This window comes from Erinaceus europaeus, chromosome 1 (genome assembly GCF_950295315.1).
Source record: "Erinaceus europaeus chromosome 1, mEriEur2.1, whole genome shotgun sequence".
Classification (NCBI taxonomy): Eukaryota; Metazoa; Chordata; class Mammalia; order Eulipotyphla; family Erinaceidae; genus Erinaceus; species Erinaceus europaeus.
Genome location: NC_080162.1, coordinates 179753014 through 179778732, shown reverse-complemented (window position 1 = coordinate 179778732; position 25719 = coordinate 179753014). Strand labels below are relative to the sequence as shown.

At 41.5% G+C, this 25719-nt stretch overlaps 1 long non-coding RNA gene across 1 annotated transcript in view; it reads left to right on the top strand.

Moving 5' to 3' along the window:
* LOC132540907 (uncharacterized) overlaps positions 1-25719 on the top strand; it is a 120240-nt gene that overhangs the window by 77127 nt on the left and 17394 nt on the right. Inside the window, exon 3 of the long non-coding RNA XR_009552082.1 lies at positions 12448-12498. This is a non-coding gene — a long non-coding RNA (uncharacterized LOC132540907). The remainder of the gene's footprint in view (positions 1-12447; positions 12499-25719) is intronic.

The window sequence follows — 25719 nt, the reverse complement described above, 5'->3', positions numbered from 1 at the left end:
AAAAAAAGGGAGGGGGGGGTTGTCTGTTTAAGGAGCTGTAATTAAAGTTTTACAAAGGACTTTTGGAACTAAAGGCCTATGTCTTTTGAGGGAATTCAATTCAGTAGATACATTCTGAATGCCAGTTATTGTAAAAAAAAAAAAAACAACAACACAAAGCAATAGGCTGAGTCTTATGAGGACTACAGCGATTGAGACTATAGACTTTCAGAAAAGAGACATACATAACGAAACGTGGTACAAAGGAGAATGACATCAAAGCTTAGATGTAGCAGGAGTAAAAGAGGAGCTTTTTCTTCTAAGTAGCTGATGCTTCATGAAGGAAGTGACACTTCAACTGGGTTGTGGGAGATGGAAAGGGGGGAAGGGGTGGGGCCAGAGGAGGGTGGTGAATATTGAGTTCAGGAACAGACCAGTGAGGCTGGAGGGATGGCAGTGCCACTGGGTAGGAGAGTGGTTTGGAGGTGAGTCATAGAGGGTCTGAACAGCACGTTGAGAAATTTGAGGGCCATAATGGTGAGTGAGAAAACAAAAAATGTTAGTGACCCTTTACAAGGTTCACAGGTGTAGAAATAGCTTGAAAGACCCAGAGTTTGTTATTAGGTAAATTTAGCTTTAAGGGCTGTATTATTTCTCACAAATATTGTTACCATTTTGCCCTGCTGCAATAGTGTTTTCAAAGTTAAAAATGGGAATGTTGTAAGGGGTAGGAATAATGTAAAATGCATTTGATATAGCTTGACCTCTAGGTGCAGCTTTGCTTCCTAAAGAAACAACCCTGAAAAGGGTAGGGGTTGCTACTTCCACTTTATTGCTGAAATGTTTGAGATGGAAAGAGTTGTCTAAGCAAGTGAGAAGTTTTGGTCTGGAAGGGGCCCCAAGCCCATATCCTTCCTACTCTGTGGGAACAAAGGCCCAGCATAGGGATGGGTGATAGACGTAGCCTGTGTTACTATCTTTTTTAAAAAAATACTTTTTAATTAATGATTTAATAGTGATTGATAAGATTGTGGTATAAGGGGGGAGGTACAATTCCATACAGTTCTCACCATCAGGTTCCATATCCCCTCTCCTCCTTTGGAAATTTCCCTATTCTTTATCCCACTGAGAGTATTGACCAAAGATCTTTATGGGGTACAGAAGGTGCGAGGTCTGGCTTCTGTAATTGCTACTTTGCTGGACTTGGGTGTTAACAGATTGATCTATACCCCCAGCCTGCCTCTCTCTTTCCTTAGTAGGGCAGGACTCTGGGGAGGTGGGGCTCCAGGCCACACTGGTGGGGTTGTTTGCCCAGGGAAGGCAGGTTGGTGTCATAGAAGCATCTGCACCTTGGTGCTGAGTATTAGCTGGAGGGTTGACATCACAGGCCTGGCATCTCTGGACACTGTCCGAAGTGGAACATGTGGAGTTGGCCCTGGTTGCACTGATTTGGTTGAGATCAGCAGATGCGGGATCAAATGGTATAGGTCAAGAGAAGCTTGAAGAAAAACAAGCAAAGCCCCAGAGGTCCCAGGACTAGGAGAAATATGGGTTTATAGAGAATGAAGAAGGCTCCTTACTGTCTTAATAGAAGCCAATAGATAATTATTATTATAACCAAGTTATTTGGGAACTTGATTTACTTTGAAAATCCCATGCTATATTCAAGGGCTTTGTTCTATGATCCATTTAACATGGGAAGTTGGATGGTGAAAGAACTGCTATGGAATTGGGTTGTGGGCAGCACTTAGGGGAGGACTGGTACCTGTGAGAGGCTGCTGTATGGGGAATCCTGGAGGAAGTTGACTTACCCCTAGACTTTGTGAAGAGAGAGAATCCAGGCAGTGTGTGGGGTATGGTGCTGCCCAGTAGCCTTGGCAAGAGTGATGCCCTGACTCCCCCAACTGCTGGAAGCTGCAGGAAGGTGGCCCTAAAATACTCATTTATGGTAAGTGCTTCAGTTAAAGAGAAGTACCTCACTGAGCCATGATAAATGCCAGAGGAGATCTGGGCCCCTCGCCCAACTTGGGATGACTCTGAAGATGACTTGGGACCTCAAGATTCCCATGGGAGTCAGTTGAAGCACTCTTGTATCACAGCTCTTCCTTTCCTGCTTCTCTATCTTTCCCTGCACTCCCACTGTTGCTGACCATATGTCAGAAGACATGCTAACTTGTTTCAATCAGCTTCCTGGGGAACCTCACCTGAAACAGAGGTTCAGATGATAACTTACAGAAGTGGTTCTGGTCACTTCTGGGTGTTACGTAGTGAAAGGACAGAGTGGATACATGGCCAAAGAACCTGCGACCTGCTTCTACCTCACATTCTGTCTATCTTCTTAAAATTTACTTATGTATTTATTTATTTTGTTGCTGTCAGGCCATCTGTGGAGCTTCATGTCTGCATGATTCTATGTCCCCAGCGGATACATTTTTCTATTTCTCCAGATACCACAACACTGTTCATTAATCTTAAAGTGTCCCCTTTGATGACACCCCTATGGACTGGGGGCATGAACTAGATCCTTTGTTCATGGTAAAGTATGAACTCTACTGAGTGACATCTCTGGAACCCCCTTAAATTCTTGTCTGGGGGGCTGGGCAGTGGTATACCTGATTGAGCACCTGTGAGGGACCCAGGTTCAAGCCCCCGGCCTCTATGAAGGGGTAAGCTTCATAAGTGATGGAGTAGTGCTCTAAGCATCCTTCTTTCTTCCTTTCTTTCTCCCTTTCTACTTCTCTCTGTCTGTATCAAAAACAAAGAAAAAGATTAAAATGGCTGCCAGGAACGGCAAAATCAAGCCCCAACAGTAGCTCTGGTGGCAAAAATAAACAATAAAAACTTATTATTTAGGAAGGGCACACACTTTATGTCTGGTGACACAGAGATGAGAGAGTGAGTGAATGAGTGAGTAGGTGGGGGAGATGTTGAATGGGAACACCATGCTTTCTAATTATTCTAGCAAGTGAAGAGATCTGAAGGACAAGCTAAGGAAGGATTTCTGTTTGGAGTAGGAAGGAGAATCTAGAGTCCAGGAAGGACATTTCAATAATCTTAACCTCTTGAGTTGTTTTTGCTGTCAAGATTGCTGATGTGCATGACTGAGAGCTCAACTTCTGCAAATCCCCGTCAACGTCAGAGTTCCATTGAGATAAATCTTCTGTAGTTTAGATGTTGAAAGAAGCAAGTTTTTTTTATTCCTTTTATATTTACAACATTATATTCTATAAAAAAGAGTCACCCGCCCACTGGGGACTCACTGAGAGGGTCATTTGGGAGCTTATTCAAGCATTGTCTTCATATTAAGCATATTAGCTGGTGGCTGTGTCACTGTGAACCTGGAGAATGTGGTCAGCTAAGGCTATGTGCAGTCTATCAGTGCTAAGTCTTGGTTTCAAGGGACCCCAGTAACCCTCTTCTACAGTCATGACAGAATGACACAGGCCTGGCCAAATCTCTCATGTCTGCCTGAATGAACCACTTCCCACTAAGATTTTCAGTGATTTTTCTGAGGGGCTTGTGGTTCTTTTTTCATGACAAATTACTTTCTAGTCAGAACCCAGTCAGTTCCAGCAGGTGACTGGCTCCCACTGCAAATGGCCTCTGACTATGTTACCTTAGATTCTGAGCTCTTTGTATTGAATGGGGTCTGACCTATTTGGTGAATGCCTAGAGGCTCATTTGCTTGCTGCTTCTAATTTCTAGGGCAGTAAAGAAGTTGGTATACACTCTGCCATAAAGTTATAGATTAGAAAACCTGTTTTACTACCTACCCATCAACAGATGACTGGCTAAAGAAGTGATGGGATTTCTATTTGATGGGATACTACTCTGCAATTAAAAAAGATGATATTGTGTCTTTTGGGACAAAGTGAATGGAACTAGAAGTGACTATGCTTAACTAAATAAGTAAGGAGGTGAAAGACAACTGCCAGATGATTTCACTCATATGTGGTATCTAGAGATCTGATATATATGAACCTGAAAAAAAAACAATCCGAAGCAAACTGTTTCTAAGACTCGTGAGAATTATAATAGTTATCTTTGGGAGGTGAGAGAATGAAGGATACAGAATTTTGGTGGTGGGTGTGGTGTGGAGCTATACTTGTAATCTTACAGTTGTGTAAACTACTATTAATCACAGATTTAAAAAGTTAAAAAGAAAGAAAGAAAACATGTTTTACACAGATTTGGCTTCATCTTTCTGGCAGTCCTAGCAGCAGCAGTAGAAAGGGTAGACTGGGGCAGGGTGACCAACTGCTACCAAAGTAGAATGACAGCAGTGAGACTGGAAAGGAGAGGGCCATTTGAGACACATTGGTGGCAGAACCTGTGGGAGGTAACAGTGGCTTTCTCAGAAGTCTGGTTCCAGCACTGAGGGAATAAAGGCTGATAGTGCCATTGAAAGATATGGTGAAGTCAATTCTCACAAACCCTGTGAGGACAGACTTCAAAAATAGATCTGGTTTCAAATTTTAGCTCTATTACTACTAGCCATGTGGGCGTCACTGGGTAGACAAATCACCTCAGGGAGTCTGAGTTGTTGTTTTAATCCATTAAAATTGGCATGGTAATTCTTTCATAAAGTTATTATTATAAAGAATAAAATGAAAAAATATGCATTTGCAGCCACAAGCCAGTAGGCATACTATCTTTATTTGTGCAGTTTACAAGGCTATGTGTGGCATGTGGGAATGGGCCTGCAGAAGAGAGTGAATGGTACTAGCTGATTTGTTCAGGGAAGGCCCATAGAAGAGACAAGAGTTTGGGCTGTTATGCGGCCGGTATGTGGCTCTTATGTCACCACGTATCAGGACTTGAGTTCCAGCCCTCCCACCACATGGGAGCACCTGCAGGAGGAAAGCTTCATGAGCTGCTGAGTGGTTCTGCAGTGCTGTTCTTTTTCTATCCCTCTCTCTTTTTCTCTCATCCTTTATCTAGAGGGGAAAAAAAAAGGGCATGGGCTGTAGTAACATTCACTGAGCAATGACCCTGATAGCTCTGATGGCAAAAAAGATTTGTGCTGTTATCTATTTAACTCTTTGATATCTTAGAACTTTAATTCTTCCAAGCACATAAATTAGTTAGTTTGTAAGATGGTCTTTTTTCAGAGTAAAAAACAAAAAAAATCGTAAGGATAAATGCTGTTGATCATTATAATAAATATTGAATTTATTTTATTTTATTATAATTTTAATGGCAACTGAGTTTTTTCTCTGTTTTCTAGGGAATACTTTTGTTTAAAAGCCTGTTTTAAATTTTTACCGTTTTGGTTTTCGAAAATCATTCTTTTTCTTCCTTTTCAAAAATTTCAGTAAATTTACTGTGAATCTCTCCCAACTAGACGATGGCTTAACAAAATACTGGTGGGTGAAACTTTATTGTTGCTTTTTAAATGTATCTGAGTTCAGCAGCAGGCTCAATTGCACAGGAAGCTAAAACAACAGGAAGGAGGACAAAGAAGCCCATTCCTCCAGATACCGGAAAGAAGTTGCACTATTTGATTAGCAGCTGCTCCCTTTTGCCCTCAGGTTTGATGACAAGGCTCCAGGTTCCTTCTTGAAAAGAGAAGCGTAGTTGACACTCCTTGGAGTCAGTTGAAGATTAGCAGAAACATTCATAGAAAGGGTTGGGGAGGCAGCATAATGGTTATACAAAAGATTTATGCCTGAGACTCTACGGTCTCAAGTTCAATCTTCAACATCGTTATAAACCAGACCTGAGCAGTGCTATAGCCTCTCTCCCCATATACACATATATATGTATATATACATATATATAAATATATATTTTATATCTCACATATACATACATATATATTATATCTCACTCTCATTAAAAATAAATTAATTAAGGGGCCGGGTGGTGGTGCATTTGGTTAAGCTCGCATTATAACGCGTAAGGACCCAGGTTCAAGTGCCTAGTCCCTATCTGCAAGGAGACAGCTTCACGAGTGGTGAAGCAGGACTGCAGGTGTCTCTCTGTCTCTCTCCTTCTCTATATCCCCTTCCACTCAATTTCTGACTGTTTCTATCCCATAAATAAATAAAGATAATAAAAAATTAAATAAATTAAAAAATAAAAATAAATTAACTAAAACATAGATATTAACAGCAATTTCACCATCAAATTCTTTGTTATAAAATGAGTTGGCAACATTATATATTTGATGTGATATGCAGTGATCTCAGATTTAGTGATAAAAATAATTTTTTAGCTTTAAATTTTTATTAGTAATTTAATAATAGTTTACAAGATTGTAGGATGACTGGGGTATGGTTTTGCACTATACCTACCACCAAAGTTCTGAAACCTCCCCACCCCCATACCTCTTCCTTCTCCACCCCTGTACCTCCTCGCTTCCCAGCTTCCTTTGTTTTATAGTTTTAGAGACAGTTTGGTGCCTGCCTCTCCTCCTCTACCCCCTCCCCAGCCCCTCCATGTTCATGTGTTTAAATTCTCTATTATTATTTTTTAAATATTTATTTATTTATACCCTTTTTTGTTGCCCTTGTTGTTCTTTTATTGTTGTAGTTATTAGTGCTATTGTTATTGATGTCGTCATTGTTAGATAGGACAGAGAAATGGAGAGAGGAGGGGAAGACAGAGGGCGGGGAGAAAAAGTTAGACACCTGCAGACCTGCTTCACTGCTTGTGAAGTGACTCCCCTGCAGGTGGGAACCCGGGGGCTCAAACCAGGATCTTTACTCAGTCCTTTAAATTCTCTATTTTACAAATTTGCAAAAATATCTAGTTGTTGTCTATACTTCACTAAGTGTAATCACTTCCAGTTATAGCCATTTTGGTTCTAAAAAAATACAATCTTGTCTTTTTATTTGCAGAGTAATATTACATTGAGACTATATCCCCTATTTTTTTAATTAATTTTTATATCCCCTATTTTTTTAATTAATTTTTTTGTATTATCTTTATTTCTTCATTGAATTGAGACAGTCAGAAATCGAGGGGAAAGGGGGGTGATAGAGATGGAGAGACAGAGAGACACCTAAAACACTCCTTCATCACTTGCAAGGCTTTCACCTTGTAGGTGCGGACTTGGGGCTCAAACCCAGGTATTTGCACATTGGTAACATGTACACCCAACCAGATGTGCCACCACCCAACCCTTCCCCTAACTTCTTTAATACATACATACATACATATACATACATATATACATATATATAAATATTCATTAATGAGAGAAAAAGAAGGGAGAGGACCAGAGCACAACTCTGGCATATGTGATGCTGGGGATTGAACTCAGGATGTCATGTTTGAGTGTCTAATACTTTATTCCCTGTACCACCTCCCAGGCAGTTCCCAAAACTTCTCTATTCACTCATCTATTGATGGGCATTTACGTTGCTCGCACTCCTTATCTACTGTGAGTAATGCAGTGAGCATAGGGATGGATATGTCCTTCAATTACTGTTTTCTCATCCTTCGGGTATGTATTTTTTTAAAATTTAATTTAATTTAATTTAATTTTTCCTCCAGGGTTATTGCTGGGTTCGGTGCCTGCACCATGAATCCACCGCTCCTAGAGGCCATTTTTTCCCCCTTTTGTTGCCCTTGTTGTTGTAGCCTCCTTGTGGTTATTATTATTACCATTGTTGTTGATGTTGTTCATTGTTGGATAGGACAGAGAGAAATGGAGAGAGGAGGGGAAGACAGAGAGGGGGAGAGAAAGACAGACACCTGCAGACCTGCTTCACTGCCTGTGAAGCGACTCCCCTGCAGGTGGGAAGCCGGGGGCTCGAACGGGGATCCTTACGCAGGTGCTTGAGCTTTGCGCCACGTGTGCTTAACCCACTGCGCCACCGCCCGACCACCATATTTTTATTTAAGGATACTCCGTACTGTCTTCCATAGGAGCTGCACCAATTTGCATTCCCACCAACAAAGTAGCAGAGTTCCTTTTTCATCCTTGTCAACACCTGTCATTTCCGTTTTGTAGCTATAGACCATTCTCACAGGTGTGAGGTGGAATTGCAGTATGGTTTTAATTTTATTTCTCTAATGACATATCTTTAAAAAAATTGTTTAAGCTAGAGACAGAGAGGCAGAGAGATGGTCCAGAAAGTGGTGCAGTGGATAAAGTATTGGACTTCCAAGTGTGAGGTCCAGAGTTCAATCCCCGACAGCACATGTACCAGAGTGATGTCGGGCTCTTTCTCTCTCTCTCTCTCCTCCTATCTTTCTCATTAATAAATAAATAAAATGTTAAAAAAAAGAGAGGGAGAGAAAGAGTGAAAGAGATTGCTGCATCAAAGTTTCCTTCAGTTAGTGGGGGCCAGACTCAAAGCTGGGGCATACACATGGCAAAGCAGAGCTATAATATTTTTAAAGATAGTTTTTATTTCGATAACATTATCTTATGACATTATATAAGCTTCAGTTGCACACCTTTATAAGTGAATATTGTAGCAAAAAATATTAAGTATATATACTACATTGAGTTCACCACTAAAAGTCCAGTTCCGTCTTTTAACTGTATAATCAGCTTTTCTATCCATCTCTAGCACCTCTCCCTTCTTCCCTTCTGGTAACCAGTAATTTGGTCTTAGGATCTAAAAACTATATTAAAAAAACATCAAAATTAAAAATCTGAAGATGCAGGGGTTGGTGGTGCTGGCACACCTGGTTGAGCACACATGTTACAAAGCTCTTGGTCCCCACCTGGATGGGGAAAGCTTTGCAAGTGGTGAAGCAGGGTTGCAGTTGTTTCTCTGTCTCTCTTCCTCTCTGTCTCCCGCTTCTCTCTTGATTTCTGGCTGTCTTTTTTCAATAAATAAATAAATAGAGACAATAATACAAATTTAAAAAATAAAGTAAAAATCTACAGATGGTAGTGGTGACGATTGTATAACAATGCCACTATATGTAATGCCCAGTACATTTAAAAATGTCTGAAGGGTCAGGAGACATCCCCTCTCACCATATGGGAGCACCACGCAAAGGGGAAACGTTACAACCATAAATGATAATATGATATCTCTTCTCTCTGTGTTGCTTTATCCCTCTCTGTCTCTCACTCCCCCCATTTTTATTTGTGATGAACAGTGGGCTACAAGATTGTAAGATTATAGGTTATATTTACCCACCACACCCACTACCAAAGATCTGTATCCCTAATCTCCCGTCTCCTAAAGCTAACCACCACAATTCATACAACATCTTATAAACAGTTTTTGTTTTTTCTCCTTTCTTTCTCTCTTTCTTTCTTTCTTTTCCAAGTCCATGTGTATAAGTTCTCTAGATTCCACATGATAGTAGAAAACATCCTGTAGTTATCATTCATCTCTCTACTTATTTTACTAAGCTTTATCACCTCCAGTTCCATCTGACTTTGTCTCAAAAGATACATACTGTCTTTTTTGATTGTGGAATAGTATTCCATGGAATATATATCCCATAGTCCCAGTCATCTATCAACAGGCATTTAGGCTTGTTTCTACTCTTTGACGATTGTGAATAGTGCAGCTATAAACATAGAGGTGTATATATCCTTTGAATTAGTATTTTCATATCCTTTAGATAAATGCCTATAAGTGGCATCACCCTATACTTTTTTTTAAAAAGAATTCACTAGGAGTGATGTAACTGTCCAGGCACAGAACACCGCCAATAACCCTAGTAGAAAAAAAATGTTAAAAATGTTAGAAAAAGTTAAAATGGTAAATTTATGCTATATCTATATTATCACAATACAACATCTCTGGAATTGAGAGACCTGCTCTAAAGAACGGGCAGAATAATTTAAAAAAAGAAGAGCAAATCATGTGAGTGGGTATCTTCACTCTTTGCTCACTTTATCACAGTGTTCTCTGGAACTCAAAGGCATTCTACCCACCTGGCCCCTCTTATAGTCACCTCAGGTCAGAATGTCTAAAAGAGAATTCTGTGTCTCTTGTTCACCTGTGCCTTCCTCCTCCCACATTCTGTTTTATTGGGGGGGGTTAACAAGCACCCAAGTATCCAAACCTGAAATGTATCATTCTTTATGTTTGTTTGTTTGTTTTTTTGTTTAATTGCCACCAGGGTTATTTTTAGGGCTTGGTGTCACACTACAAATCCACTGGTCCCAACAGCCAATTTTTCCTTCTTTCTTTCTTTCTCCCTTCCTTCCTTTCTTTCTTTTTTCTTTATTAGATAGGGCAGAGAGAAACTGAGAGAGAGAAAGATATCTGCAGACCTGTTTCACTGCTCCTGAAGTGGACCCCCAGCAGGTGGGGGGTGGGAGGAGGAGGGGCTTGAACCTGGGCCCTTGCACTTGGTAATACATGCGCTTAACCGGATGTGCTACTGCTCAGCTGCCTGTATAGTTCTTTTTTTCTTTACAAATTTATGATTTAGTAATGAAGCTGAAGGGTTGTCATTCCACACGTGAAGTCTCTGGACACAGTCTGAGGTGAAGCATGTTGAGGTGGCAATCATTGTGTTGGTTAGGTTGTGATCGGCAGATGCAATATTATTTGATATGGATTGGGAGAGGCATATGGGAAACTGGGCCCTATCCAAGGGTTCCAGGACTGGGGGAAGTAGGGGCTCTATAGTGGAGATGTGAGGTTCCTGCTGTCTTAGGGTTCAAAAAGACAATCGATAGTTAATGTTATCATCACATTATTTGGTAATTGGGTTAACTTTGAAAAGTCCTTTTGTTATGGTTTGCTGTACAGTACCCAGTATCTTGTATATAGCTGTGCTATTGGATGCTTCTGATCTACTTGGTCTAGGCTTTTGAGAGAGTCCGCATATCAAATACACAGCCTATATATTAAAAAGATTCAGTTTGTGTTTTGAAAAACTTTGAGACATACAATTGATTTTTCCCCTCTCATATGAATTAACTAGTGATTTATATGTCTACATTTTGCTAGGAGTGTACATAAACACCATTCCCACCACCAAAAGACTGTGACCCATCCCTCCCACCCACTCCCACCCCCCACTGGCCAAGGAAGCTGCGTGTCTACCCCTCACCACAGGGCTTTTACTTTGGTGCCCTACTTACAGTTTGGTCAGGTCCTGCTTTTAGTTTCCCTTTCAGATCTTCTTACTAAACTTCTGTTGATGAGTGGGATCATCCCATACTCATCTTTATCTTTCTGACTTAGTTCATTTAACATAATTCCTTCTAGCTCAGGTGAGACCTTTCCTTTTATAGTACACTCTAATTTCATCTCAGGTGGTTCACTTTCTAACAAAGTCCCAAAACCTAGATATACACCAGTTTCTGTGAGAGAGAGCTTATGTTCACACGTATCCATAAACTACTGCAAAATATATACCTGAAAGCAGAAGTACACTAGAGTTTGCAGTGAGTACCTCCCTAACACTTCCTCTCCACTATTCCAAACTTCGGGTCCATGATTGCTCAACAATTTGTTTGGCTTTGTATGATAACTCTCTTTTCAATCACCAGGTTCCAGATGCCATCAGGATGCTAGCCAGGCTTCCCTGGATTGAAGACCCCACCAATGTGTCCTGGAGCTCAGCTTCCCCAAAGACACACCGTACTAGGGAAAGAGAGAGGCAGACTGGGAGTATGGACCGACCAGTCAACGCCCATGTTCAGCGGGGAAGCAATTACAGAAGACAGACCTTCTACCTTCTGCAACCCACAATGACCCTGGGTCCATGCTCCCAGAGGGATAGTGAATGGGAAAGCTATCGGGGGAGGGGTTGGGATATGGAGATTGGGTGGTGGGAATTGTGTGGAGTTGTACCCCTCCTACCCTATGGTTTTGTTAATTAATTCTTTCTTAAATAAAAAAATTTTTTAAAAAATTATGATTTAAAATCCACAGAGGTAGCTCACCAGGTAAAGTCCCTGCACTGTGGTATACACCACTAGGACTTAAGCCCTGCCTGATACAGCCTGGAAAGTGATCCAGCAATGGAAGAAACTGGTGTTGGAGTGTTTCTTTTTCTCTCTTATCTGAATGAAAACCTGGCTCTACATACAATAATGTTTGTTTGTTTTTAGTAGAAGAGATAGCTAATTTGTGTGAGTCTTGGCATGACATGGAAGGGGCTGTGGCACTGGAGAAAGCTTCCATGCTGTAGTAAGTGTGTGAGTCTCTCTCTCTAGAAAATTATATTGCCTTCCTTTAGCAAATTGTCTCTGAACAAAAAAAGCAACCCACAAGACTCTGACTTATTTCCCTAATGAGAGAGAGAAGAGAACCAGAGCATTGCTCTGCCATTTGTCTGCCATGAAACCTGGGGCCTCACCTGTGTAAGCCTTGTAGCCAAGAGCTCTGGCTCTGGGTGTCATTCTTGAATTCAAATTTTCCATTATTTCCACACCAAATCAGTCGTCACTGCAAGTTAATTCTGTTGGGTTGTTGGAGAAGTCTTGATGTATTTTTCTATGCAAAATGTGTCATGACTTTTCCAACAAATCCCTCCCCCACTTCCCCAATGTTGGTCTAATCGGTTCTGTTCTCTTTATCTCCACAGATGCCACTGCAAGGTTAGTACAGAACCAGAGACTCTCCTCATCATCTCTGAGTGAGCATCTCATCCCCATTCTGACACTTATGAATCCAAATGCCTGGAAACTTTAAAGGTGCTAAGAAATTATTTTTTAAAAAAGATATAAATTTTATCATAAGAATGCTGAACATGTAGTTTACCCTCTTGGTTATTTTCTTATTTATTTATTATTGGATAGAGACAGAGAGAAATTGATAAGGGAGGGGGAGATAGAGAGGGGAAGAGACAGAGAGACACCGGCAGCCCTACTTCACCATTTGTGAAGCTTTCCCCCTGTGCACTATAATGTGTGCTCTTAACCAGGTGCACCACCATCTGCCACCCCTTTATTATTTTCTTATTCTCTCACTTTCTCTTCTTTCTCTCCTCTCATCTCTTCTCTTCTCTTCTCTCTCTCTCTCTCTCTCTCTCTCTCTCTCTCTCTCTTCCTTTCTCTCTCTGCCTTCAGAGTTATCACTGGGGCTTAGTGCTTGCACTATGAATCCACTGCTCCTGGAGGCCATTTTCTCCTTTTTGCTGTTAGGACAGAGAGAAATCAAGAGAGGCGGGGAAGACAAAGGAGGAGAGAAAGACACCTGCAGACCTGCTTCACTGCTCATGAAGCGACCCCCTGTAGGTGGGGAACCAGGGGCTTAAACTGGAATCCTCACACAGGTACTTGAGCTTCGCACCAGGTGCACTTAACCTGCTGTGCTTTTCTTTTTAAAAAAAATTTATTCTTTTATTCATTTATTTACTGTTTGGTGGAGACAGAGAGAAATTGAGGAAGGAGGGGGAGATAGGGAAAGTAACAGAGAGACACTTGCAGCCCTGCTTCACTACTCATGAAGCTTCCCCCTGTGGGTGGGGGCCAGGGGCTTGAACCTGGATTCTTGTGCACTGTAATGTGAGCACTTAACCAGGTGCGCCACTGCCTGGCCCCCAGTTTTTTTTTTTTTTTGTTTTTGTTTTTTAAACCAGAGTACTGCTCAGTTCTGGCTTATGGTGGTACCAGCTAGGGACTGAACCTAGAACTTCAGAGTCTCAGGAATGCAAGTTGTCTGTTTAACCATTATGCTGTTTCCCCAGTCAGCATAATGTTGCACTTTACTTCTTCAGAGTTTATTCATCTTGCTAAATTGAAAATTTATCTCTTGGTTAGAAATCATGTCTTAATCAAGACAGAGGATCTCTTGGCTTTCATGGATATACTCTAAAACTGCTTAGCAAACCAATTTTACATAATGCTGAGACTTTTTTTTTTAATGGAGATGACTAATAGCTGAACCAGATTTCTGCATATGCTCAAAACAACTTACTCTTTCACAGAAAATTCAACCTTCCTGTCTAATTTAGCATAGCAGCATCAACTTTTTTTAATTTATTTTTTATTTAAGAAAGGATAAATTAACAAAGCCATAGGATAGAAGGGGTACAACTCCACACAATTCCCACCACCCAATCTCCATATCCCATCCCCTCCCCTGATAGCTTTCCCATTCTCTTTCCCTCTTGGGAGCATGGACCCAGGGTCCTGTGCGTTGCAGAAGGTGGAAGGTCTGTCTTCTGTAATTGCTTCCCCGCTGAACATGGACGTTGACTGGTTGGTCCATACTCCCAGTCTGCCTCTCTCTTTCCCTAGTAAGGTGGGTCTCTGGGGAGGCTGAGCTCCAGGACACATTGGTGGGGTCTTCAGTCCAGGGAAGCCTGGCAGGCATCCTGACGGCATCTGGAACCTGGTGGCTGAAAAGAGAGTTAACATACAAAGCCAAACAAATTGTTGAGCAATCACGGGCCCAAAGGTTGGAATAGTGTTGGGGGGGGGGGTACTCACTGCAAACTCTAGTGTACTTCTGCTTTCAGGTATATATTTTGCACTTGTTTATGGATACATGTGAATATATGCTCTCTCTCACAGAACCTGGTGTATATTTAGGGTTTGGGACTTTGTTAGAAAGTAATCCACCTGGGATGGAATTAGAGAATGCTATGAAAGGAAGGGTCTCACCCGAGTAATGAAGCTGAAGGGTTGTCATTCCACACCTGAAGTCTCTGGACACAGTCTGAGGTGAAGCATGTTGAGGTGGCAATCGTTGCGTTGATTAGGTTGCGATCGGCTGATGCAATATTATTTGATATGGATTGGGAGAGGCATGCGGGAAAGTGAGCCCTATCCTAAGGTTCCAGGACTGGGAGAAATATAGGCTCTATAGTGGAGATGTGAGGTTCCTGCTGTCTTAGGGTTCAAAAAGACAATGGATAGTTAATGTTATCATCACATTATTTGGTAATTGGGTTAACTTTGAAAAGTCCTTTTGTTAGGGTTTGCTGTATAGTACCTAGTATCTTGTAAATAGCTATGCCAGTGGTTGCCTCTGATCTACTTGGTCTAGGCTTTTGAGAGAGTCCGCATATCAAATACACAGCCTATATATTAAGAAGACTCAGTCTGTGTTTTAAAAACTTCGAGACATACAATTAATTTTTCTCCTCATATTAATTAACATGAATACACTTTACTAGGAGTGTACATAAACACCATTCCCACCACCAAAAGACTGTGCCCCATCCCATCCACCCACCCCCACACCCCACCATCCCAGGAAGCTGCATGTCTACCCCTCACCACAGGGTTTTTACTTTGGTGCCCTACTTTGAATTTAGTCAGATCCTGCTTTTAGTTTCCCTTTCAGATCTTCTTTCTCAACTTCTGTTGATGAGTGGGATCATCCCATACTCATCTTTATCTTTCTGACTTAGCTCACTTAACATAATTCCTTCTAGTTCTGTCCAAGATGGGTCAGAGAAGGTGGGTCCATTGTTCTTGATAGCCATATAGTATTCCATTGTGTATATATACCACAGCTTTCTCAGCCACTCATCTGTTGTTGGGCACCTGGGTTGCTTCCAGGATTTAGCTATTATGAATTGTGAGCAGCATCAACTTTGTTAGACTAAGGAATTGGGAGTTCATCCCACATACAGGGCACATTTTTTTCTTTTTCTTTTTTTTTTTAAATTGCTTATATAATAAAAAATATGAAGACTGTAGGATAAGAGGGGTATAATTCCACATAATAGGGCACGTTTTTGAAGATCTTCCACAAGTGTGTGAATTGTCCAGCTGGCAGGGTTATTTCAATTCAATTTTTAAATTATTATTTATTTATTTTTATATTACAGAAGTACATGTCGACAGGCGTTTGAATCCACACTATTTCTACCACCAGAGTTCTGAATCTTCACTCTTCCCACTGCAATCCATTACAGTTCCCCTAAGGTTGTAGACATGGGGCTTTCAATTTAATTTTTAATTTATTTTTTTATTGCCACTGGGGTTATTGTTGGGGCTCACTGCCTGCACAGTGAACCCACTGCTCCTGTCAGTGATTTCTTTTTTTTTACCCTTTTTTATTTCCCTTTAATTCATAGGGCAGAGAGAAATTGAGTTGGAAGGGAAAAATATCTACTATGTGGATTGAAGAATGACTCATTCATGAATAGAAAATGCATTGTTTTTGACCTCAGATAGCAATGTCTTGTTTCAATTAGCTCTAATGACTCAACCTGCATTTTATTGAGTGTGATGATAGTCAGGAGGTGTCTCCAACTGTGTCTTGTGTTCCTAACCTCTTTGTGGCCAAAAGGGCAGAGAGGGAAGGTGGGTGGGTAGATAGCATAATGGTTAATGCATAGACTTTGATGCCTGAGGCTCTAAAGTCTCAAGTTCAATCCTGTGCACCACCATAACCCAGAGCTGATCAGTGCTCTGGTAAGGAGAGAGGGAGAGAGAGGGAGAGAGAGGGAGAGAGAGGGAGAGAGAGGGAGAGAGAGGGAGAGAGAGGGAGAGAGAGGGAGAGAGAGGGAGAGAGAGGGAGAGAGAGAGGGAGCTGTAGTAGTGCCTCACTGCTTGGAAAGCTTCTTTCCTGCAATTGTGGAAGAGGGCTTTGTGCCTGGTAATGTATGCTCTTACCTGGATCTGCCGCTGCTGGCCCCGATTATTTCAGTTTTAACAATTAGTCTTAGTAGTTTTAGTGATAGATAGGACAGAGTTCGAACCTTCAAGAAGTATACACTCTAACTGTGAAAAAGCAGAAATTTTACAACAGTGTAATGCTAAGACCAAAACAGAGAGTTCTGGAGTCATCTAGGAAAGAGATTCCTGGAAACCTGGGAAAGTTTCCCCGCTGTCGGTGGGAACTGGGATTTGAGCTGAAGTCTTTGCGCACAGTAATGTGTATACTCAGCCAGATGCATTACTGCCCGGACTGAAGTCGTTATCTTTAACTGTATCCCTCCACCCCTATCAAAAGAGGAGAAAGTCTTCATAGATGGAGAGAGTAGAGATTATTTGTAGACTTGCAAATGTAAGCGCTCTCTGATAAAATTAAAATATTTTATTGTGAAGATCTTTGAACTATGTGCGCTTAACCCAGTGGGCCACTGCCCGGCCTCCTCAATTGTGTAAATCTTAAAGAATGTGGTTCCATTTCACATCTGGTTTGAGAGCAGTGTCTATAAACTATTATGTGGATTTAAGAATGACTCATTCATGAATAGAAAATGCATTGTTTTCAACCTCAGATAGCAATGTCTTGTTTCAATTAGCTCTAATGACTCAACCTGCATTCTATTCAGTGTGATGGTAGTCAGGAGGTGTCTCCAACTGTGTCTTGTGTTCCTAACCTCTTTGTGGCCAAAAGGGCAGACTGAGAACTCTGAGCGGTAGAAGAGGAAACAGCCAAATCTTGGAATCAGAGGTCCCTGGGTGGAAGTCTCAACTCTGCTAGTTATCAGCTGGGTTTCATTAAGCAATTTCCTCCACTCCTCTGGGCCTTGGCTTTTTCATATGCAAAAGAGGGAACATGTTTCCCACTTCACCAAGTTATTATAAGAATCAAAACCACAGGGAGGTGGGCAGTAGCGCAGCAGGTTAAGCGCAGGTGGTGCAAAGCGAAAGGACTGGAGTAAGGATCCTGGTTCAAGCCTCTGGCTCCCCACCTGCAGGGGAGTCGTTTCACAGGTGGTGAAACAGGTCTGCGGGTATCTATCTTTCTCTCCCCTTCTGTCTTCCCCTCTCCTCTCCATTTCTCTCTGTAAAAAAAAAAAAATCAAAACCACAATACACTGCTATACAGATAGTAAGTATACATGTATCCTTTCCTTCCCTTCTCTTTCTCTTTATTTACTACACCTCATGCATAATCAATCCACGGACTTTGACTGCAGTTTGCACTTGATTCCCCAGGACAGTAGCACCAGCATAACTGACAATTAGTTTGAAATGCCTGTTTCATTAAGGTTGCCAAAGGGCAGGAAGCTCTGATGCATCTGCAGATAAGATGGTAGGTAAGTTCTCGTGCCTTGAATATAGATGTTCATGAAGTTGCCTGTGTTCAAAAGAATAATCAAAACCATGTCATCATTTCACTGTCACACTTCACACTCGCTACCTTTCTGTTCATTCCAGTAAATCATGACTCTGCCTTAAAAGTTCTCCTTTACCATGGAGATATTCTGTTAATTTCACTTACAAGTGATTTTAGTAAAGTCTTGACTTTTGTATCACAAAAAAGAAAGAAAGGAAGGAAGGAAGAAGAGAAAAGAAGAGAAATGCAAATTTTCACTCTTCAGCAACTCTGCAAATGAAACTCCTGCAGTGTTTTACTTCCAGGTGAATCAAAGGTTTGCTAAAGTTTGAGAACCACTGAAATTGTTTCCCTTTTGTGGTTTTGTGGTCAATATAGAATGAGGTTTGGTGAAAGGAGGAAAAAAACAGTCTCTCTGTCTCTCTGTCTCTCTCTCTCTGTGTGTGTGTGTGTGTGTGTGTGTAACGTAAAGACATAAAGTATTTAAAATCACATGTGGTGACTTTAATCTAGCTTCAGGACTTCCTTAAAATAGTGAGTGAATTATATTTCAAGTAGGAAAAACATTTTCAAGAAAAATTCTTTTCTCCCCCACCCCCTTTATTGGAGAAATAATAATTTACAAGATTGCTACATGCATCCAGAAAAGCACTTGAATTTAACTTAAAGCAGTATTTGAGATAAACTATGTGGAAGTCCACACTGATCTGAAGCAAATAACTGTATCCTCCATCTGCCCTTTCTCTATAAACATTAATGGCAGGTCTTACAAACTAAGGTTGGGACCCTGACCACTCAGGTTGAGAATATTTGACCTTCTAATATTTTGTTTTTCCCTACTACCTACCTTCCTTCCTTTCTTTCTTTCTTTTTCTTTCTTTCTTTCTTTCTTTCTTTCTTTCTTTCTTTCTTTCTTTCTTTCTTTCTTTCTTTCTTTCTTTCTTTCTAAAATGGAAGTATTGATGAGACCATAGAATAAGAGGGGTATGGAATTCCCCTTCTTATCCTATGGTCTTGTCAGTGTTTCCATTTTATAAATAAAAATTGAAAAAAAGAGGGGTACAACTCCACACAATTCCCATCACCAGAACTCCATATCCCAATCCCCTTCCCTGATAGTGTCTCTGTTCTTTAACCCTCTGGGCGTATGGACCCAGAGTTATTATGGGGTGAAGAAGGGAGGTCTGGCTTCTGTAATTGCTTCCCCACTAAACATGGGCGTTGGCAGGTCGATCCATACTCCCAACCTGTCTCTCTCCTTAGTGGTGAAGGGGTCTGGGGAGGCGGGGCTCCAAGACACATTGGTGGGGTTGTCTGCCCAGCGAAGTAAGGCTAGCACCATGGTAGCATCTGAAATCTGGTGACTGAAAAAGAGTTAAGATATAAAGCAGAACAAATTGTTGACTAATCATACACCTAAAGGCAAGAATATTGCAGATGAAGATTTGGGATCTCCATTTTGGGAAAGCTAGTAGGTCTATTTTAGGTATATTCCAAGGGGCCCATGACTTCACTAGTTTTTGCCTAAGCCTGACATCTGATATGCAGGTGGACTCAGGTTATTGTCTGGGGAGATGGTATCACAATTGAAAAAGGACTAGAAAGCTGTTATCAGGGAAGAGAGTAGCTTCCAACTATAGGGAAAGTGTATAAATATTGTTAACTGTAAACCCTATCAATTTGATCTGGAGCCCATATTCACCTAAGGAGCCTCTGCTTCCCTGTAGGTCTGAGCTCACATTCTGTGGTCACGGCTAGGAACATTCCAGGCTGCACTAATTTCAGGACCCATCTTCCTCAGATGGAAGGTAGAGTATGTTGTCCAACCTCCTTTCAGAGAATGGAACATTCCCTACCATTGTTGATTTGTATTGAGGGCAAGGTCCCGATGGGGGCCCACAAAGGGGTCCATTATGTTGTTCCTGATGGAGGTGTCCAGTGACAGTGGAGAGAGGGATCTATTTGAGGTCTAGGTCCATTATGTTAATGTGGGAATCCCAGGACTCCCTGACTAGGGCCCCAGGTGATGGGGTGGCCTGGTAGTGACTAAAGAGTCATCATTAAAGTCTGCTGGTCTTATCCAGCTTTTGTAATCCTTACTGTGTCTGACAAGGTCAGTTTTGGAGTGATTGAGGGAAGTGTAATAGGAAGTAGGTGAGGAGGGTATCTAGATCTAAGTAGAAATTATTTGATTAGGTCTTTTATGGTGTCTTTTTAGATCTTGCTTGCTGCATTTTTTGACTCACTATGAACTATTGTGCACTTTTGCTTTAAGGTATAGATTTTCCCTTAATTTATGAATACATGTGCATCTGCCCTATCTCATGGGCCCTGGTCTATATCTAGGTTTTGTTAGGAAGTGCACCACCCAAAATGGAATTAAGGAGTCCTATGAGCTAGGAAAGATCTCACCAGAGTAATGAAGCTGAGACATGCCTGATGTCTCTGGACACATTCTGAAGTGAAATATGCCAAGGTGGTGCTGGTTGCATTGCTTAGGTTGGGATGCAGTATCAGTTGGTATGAACTGAGAGAATATGCAGGTAAGTGAGCCCCACCCTTGAGGTCCCATGACTAGGAGAAATACGGGCTTTACAGAGAGAAATTGAGAGAAGGGGGAAGTAGAGAGGGGGAGAGAGAGACACCTGCAGACCTGCTTTGCTGCTTGTGAAGTATCCCCCCTCCAGGTGGGGATCGGGGGGCTAGAACTTGGATCCTTGCTTGGGCCCTTTCACTTAGTACTGTGTGCACTTAACCTGGTGCGCCACTACCCAGCCCCCAACCTTCTAATATTTTGCAATGCTAATATACCTGATTAAATATATTTTAACACCAGCGAACTATTTACCTATGTTCATAACCCCCCACAGTGATTAAACACAATAGCTAACAGCACAATTCTGTGTGCTAGTTAAGAGTTTTGTTTTGTTTTGTTTTGTTTTGTTTTGTTTTTACCAGACCACTGAGAAGCTCTGGTTTATGGTGGTGCAGGGGATTGAACCTGAGACTTTGGAGTCTCAGGCATGAGTCTCTTTGTACAACCATTATGCTAATCTACCCCCATCCTGTTAGTAAATTTTTTTTTTAAATCTTTGTTTATTGGATAGAAACAGCCAGAAACTGAGAGGGAAGGGAGTGATAGGGAGAGAGACAACTGCAGCACTGCTTCACCATTGCAATGCTTTCCCCCGGCAGGTGGGCACCAGGGGCTCGAACTTGGGTCCTTGCACTTTGTAACATGTATGCTCAACCAGGTGCACCACCACCTGGCCCTGTAAAAATTTTGATGCCTGATATGTATCAGGAAGTTTGCTTATAACTGAGAGTATAATCACAGTGGCCAGTCTTTGTCAGGTTTGTTTCTCATACACCTGAATTGTGCCTTTTTATCATGCAGTTTTTGTGAATGTAAGAAATAGCATTGAGAAATAGCTGTACCTCATGTATATAATGAGTGTTCATTATTATTTAATATACCAAACCACCATTTATGAAAAAGGCATCATACCTTCTGGTAACCATAGCAGCATGCCTTTGATAGCCATCAGGAACATTGTGTTTTAACTGTCTTTTGCTTTTATGAAGGAACTCATTTAATTGTATAAAGCACCACTGATACTATATATAGTATCTATTCCATTGGGAAGAACCCCATCTTCTTCTTCTAGCGTTTGCCCAAAGAACCCCATAAAGCTTAGTAGCAAAACTTTCATTTTAATTAAACATCAGTCAAAGATTGTTGTGAATAAAAGAAACAAATTAGGTGATATAAATAAGCTTTATTTAGCATTTAATATAGTGGGCTGCATAATTTTGTAGAACTACAACCTAGGGTGAAATGAAATATGTCTTTATTTTTTAAAATTATTTATTTAAAAACTTTAAATTATTATTTTTATTTATTATATAGAGACAGTCAGAAATCAATAGGGAAGGGGAGATAGGAAAAGAAACAGAGAGATACCTGCAACACTGCTCACCACTTGCAAAGCTTTCCCCCTGCAGTTAGGGACCAGGGCTCGAACCCAGGTCCTTGTATACTGTAACGTTCACTCAACCAGGTGAGTCATCATCTGGACCTGAGATTTTAATTAATTAATTAATTTATTATTATTATTATTATTTTTTGCCTCCAGAGTTATTGCTGGGGCTTGATGCCTGCACCATGAATCCACTGCTCCTGGAGGCCTTTTTTTTTTTTTTTTCCCTTTTGTTGCCCTTGTTGTAGCCTTGTTGTGGTTATTGTTGTTGTTGATGTCGTTCGTTGTTGGATAGGACAGAGAGAAATGGAGAGAGGAGGGGAAGACAGAGAGGGAGAGAAAGATAGACACCTGCAGATCTGCTTCACCACCTGTGAAGCAACTCCCTGGCAGGTGCTGAGCTGGGGGCTCGAACTGGGATCCTTACGCCAGTCCTTGTGCTTTGTGCCACGTGTGCTTAACCCGCTGCGCTACCACCCGACCCCTGTGAGATGTTTTTAAAGGCTAAAGAAAGAGGAAGACAGGGGCTCAGGTGGTAGCGCAGCGGATTAAGCACACATGGCGCGTATTGCAAGGAACGGCGTCAGGATCCCAGTTCGAGGCCCCGGCTCCCCACCTGCAAGAGGGTCGCCTCACAAGTAGTGAAGCAGGTCTGAAGGTGTCTTTCTCCCCCCGTCTTCCTCTCTTCTCTCAATTTCTCTCTGTCCTACCCAACAACATCAACAATAACAATAATGACAACAACAAGGGAAAAAAATGGCCTCCAGGAGCAATGAATTCATAGTGCACTCACTGAGCCCCAACAATAACCCTGGAGGTTAAAAAAAAAAAAAGGAAGAGAAAAAAAAATCTTTCCTTTTATAGGATAAATAGTAAGGAAGATCACATAGTAGAGCAAACACTTCACGACGTGTGAAGTGACACCACATGGAGTCCATGCAAAAGGGAAGCTTTCTAAGCACTGGAACAGTGCTGGGTTATCTTTTCTTCTGTCTCCCTTTGCCACTGTACCTCTTAACCACTACCTAGAGGAAAAAGAAAAAAAAAAGGTCTTCCTGGGGTGATGGAGTCATATAGGCACTGAGTCCCAGGCCCAGTGATGACCTTGGTGGCAATATAAATACATTTTTCTAATTTGGAATTTCAGGTGCCAGTATGCTAGTCATGACTGAGTACCAGTACTGTAGTAAGTGTGATCTTTCAATTTGGGACACTAACGATCAGGAAATAACTCACTTTGTTGGGTACACATGCTCTAATCCACAAGGACCTGAGTTTGAGAGCCTCGTCACTACACAGGAGCACTTGCATGAGGGAAAACGAGTGGTGCAGTGCTGTGTAGTATCTTTCCTCTTCTTGTTCTCTCCTTATCTGAAATTAAAAATCTATAGCCAGGGGGCCAGGCTGTTGTGCAGTGGATTAAGCACACCTGGTGCAAAGTGTAAGGACCAGCGTAAGGATCCGGGTTCGACCTACCTGACTCCCCACCTGGGGGGGGGGCGGTACTTCACAAGTGGTGAAGCAGGTCTCAGGTGTCTATCTTTTGCTCCCACTCTGTGTCATTCCTTCCTCTCTCAGTTTCTCTCTATCCTATCCTATCCAACAACAGCAATAACAACAAGGGCAACAAAATGGAGGAAATGGCCTCCAGGAGCAGTGAATTCGTAGTGCAGGTACCAAGCCCCAGTAATAACCCTGGAGGCCGGAAAAAAAAAAAAGGCTATGGCCATATCACCCTAACATGCCCACAATCTCATCTGGAATTAGACAGACAAACAAAATCCTCCGGGCGTGGCTGGATTAATGTAGTCACAAATCTTCAGGGGGTAGGAGGAGGGCAGAAAAGAAAAAAATTCTGATTGTCTGGGACTAATAGTCAGCCCTATTTGGGGTGAGGAAAAACAAAGGAATTTAGATCCCAGAGTCTGGCTGACTGAATGCATTTTTTATAGTCCAGGGAAGACTTACAGTGATACGAAAGTTATCTAAGTTTTGGCTTGTTGATGTGGCACTTTAGGTAGTTCCAGTTGGGCTTAGGCAGTTTTCTTTTTTATTTTTATTATTATTAATTTCAGTCTTGGGAAATTAATGTTTTACATTTGACAGTAAATATAATAGTCTGTACATGCATAACATTTCTCAGTGTTCCATATAATAGTACAACCCCCACTAGGTCCTCTGTCGTCCTTCTTGGACCTGTATTCTCCCACCCCCCCCCCCCAACCCCAGAGTCTTTTACTTTGGTGCAATATGTCAATTTCAGTTCAGGTTCTACTTTTGTTTTCTCTTCTGATTTTGTTTTTCAACTTCAAGGGCGTAGGCAGTTTTCAACAGTGCATGTGAAATGTCTGATAAACTAAATGCAATAGTTAGTAATGTGGAGATTTTGCCCTGTGTCAGGGAATGGACTAGTTATCTGCACTGATTCTTATACAAACATTTCAACATGGGTTGGCAATATACTGGGTTATTAGAATAGTTGTGACATGTTTTTTGTATAGAAAAACATAGAAAAATACATCATGATCTTTTAAAAAATTTCTTATTTTATTAATGATTTCATATTGATTTACAAAATTATAAGATAACAGGGGTATAATTCTGCACCATTCCCACCACCAGAGTTCTGTATCCCTATTTCTTCCACTGGAAGCTACTGTAGTTCCCCCAAGGTTGTAGATATGGGTTAACTATTATTTCTACAAGTATCTGTCTTTATTTGTATATATTTTCTCTCTTTTTATGATCTCATCTTTTCTTCCTTCCCAACTCACACTTAAACCTATTATTACTTCTGAATGTCCCTACCATTTTCGCCACCTGCGTTTAACCCGATGCGCCACCACCCAACTCCCAGAGAAAGAACCAGACATCACTCTGGTACACGTGCTGCCGGGGATTGAACTCAGAACCTCATGCTTGAGAGTCCACTGCTTCATCCACTGTGTCACCTCCTGGACTGCTACCTTTTTCCTCTTCTCTCTCTGGGTCCTGATGGAGTTGAGTTTAGAGCCCTCTGGTCTGGTCACCTTCCCCCTATCATTTCATATCACCTGCCCATTGGAAGTATGGACCAAAATTCTTCTTGGGGTGCAGAAGGTAGGATTTCTGGCTTCTGTAATTGCTTCTCTGCTGGACAAGGGCGTTGGTGGGTCAGGTTGGTCCATACTCTCAGCCTTTTTCTGTCTTTCCCTAGTGGGGGAGGGCTCTGGAGAGGTGAGGTTCCAGGACACACTGGTGAGGTCATCTGCTCAGAGAAGCAACCTGGTGGCTGAGCGGTGGTAAGATATGAAACAGGACAAATATGATTTGTCAGCAACCAAAAAGTGCAAATAGAGAAGATGAAAATAGGGATCTTAGGGTTAAAATAAGTGTGGAAGTCTATTTTAGATAAGTTTCTAGGGGCCTATGACTATTGTAGTTTTTGCCTGAGTTTGATAGCTAACATGGAGTTGGACAAAAACATAGTCTGAGAAGATGGTGTCAAGAGTTGAGAATAGGGCTAAAAAGCTGGATTGGGGCAGAGCATAGCTCCCAATCTTGAAGAAAATCTATGAATACAATTAACTGTTTACCCCATCCACCTGACCCACAGCTCATGTATATTTATATTTAGCACAGAGGCTGTGTAACCTCTGAGTTCTTGTAGGCCTGAGCTCACAGTTCATGGTCACGGCTGGGAACATTCTAGGCTGCACTCATTTCAGGACCAACAGCTCTTCTGGAAGGATGCCTGCTTTGCCATGCCATTGACTCAGGTTCCTGTTTCTTCCCTGTGTATATTCTTATCTGTCTGAAAAAGTCAACCTAGAGGGGACGAAGCAAAACAAACAAGAAAACATGAACCCAAACATAACAAAATAAATACAGAGGCAGTTATTATTGTTCTCATTTTATAGACACTAACT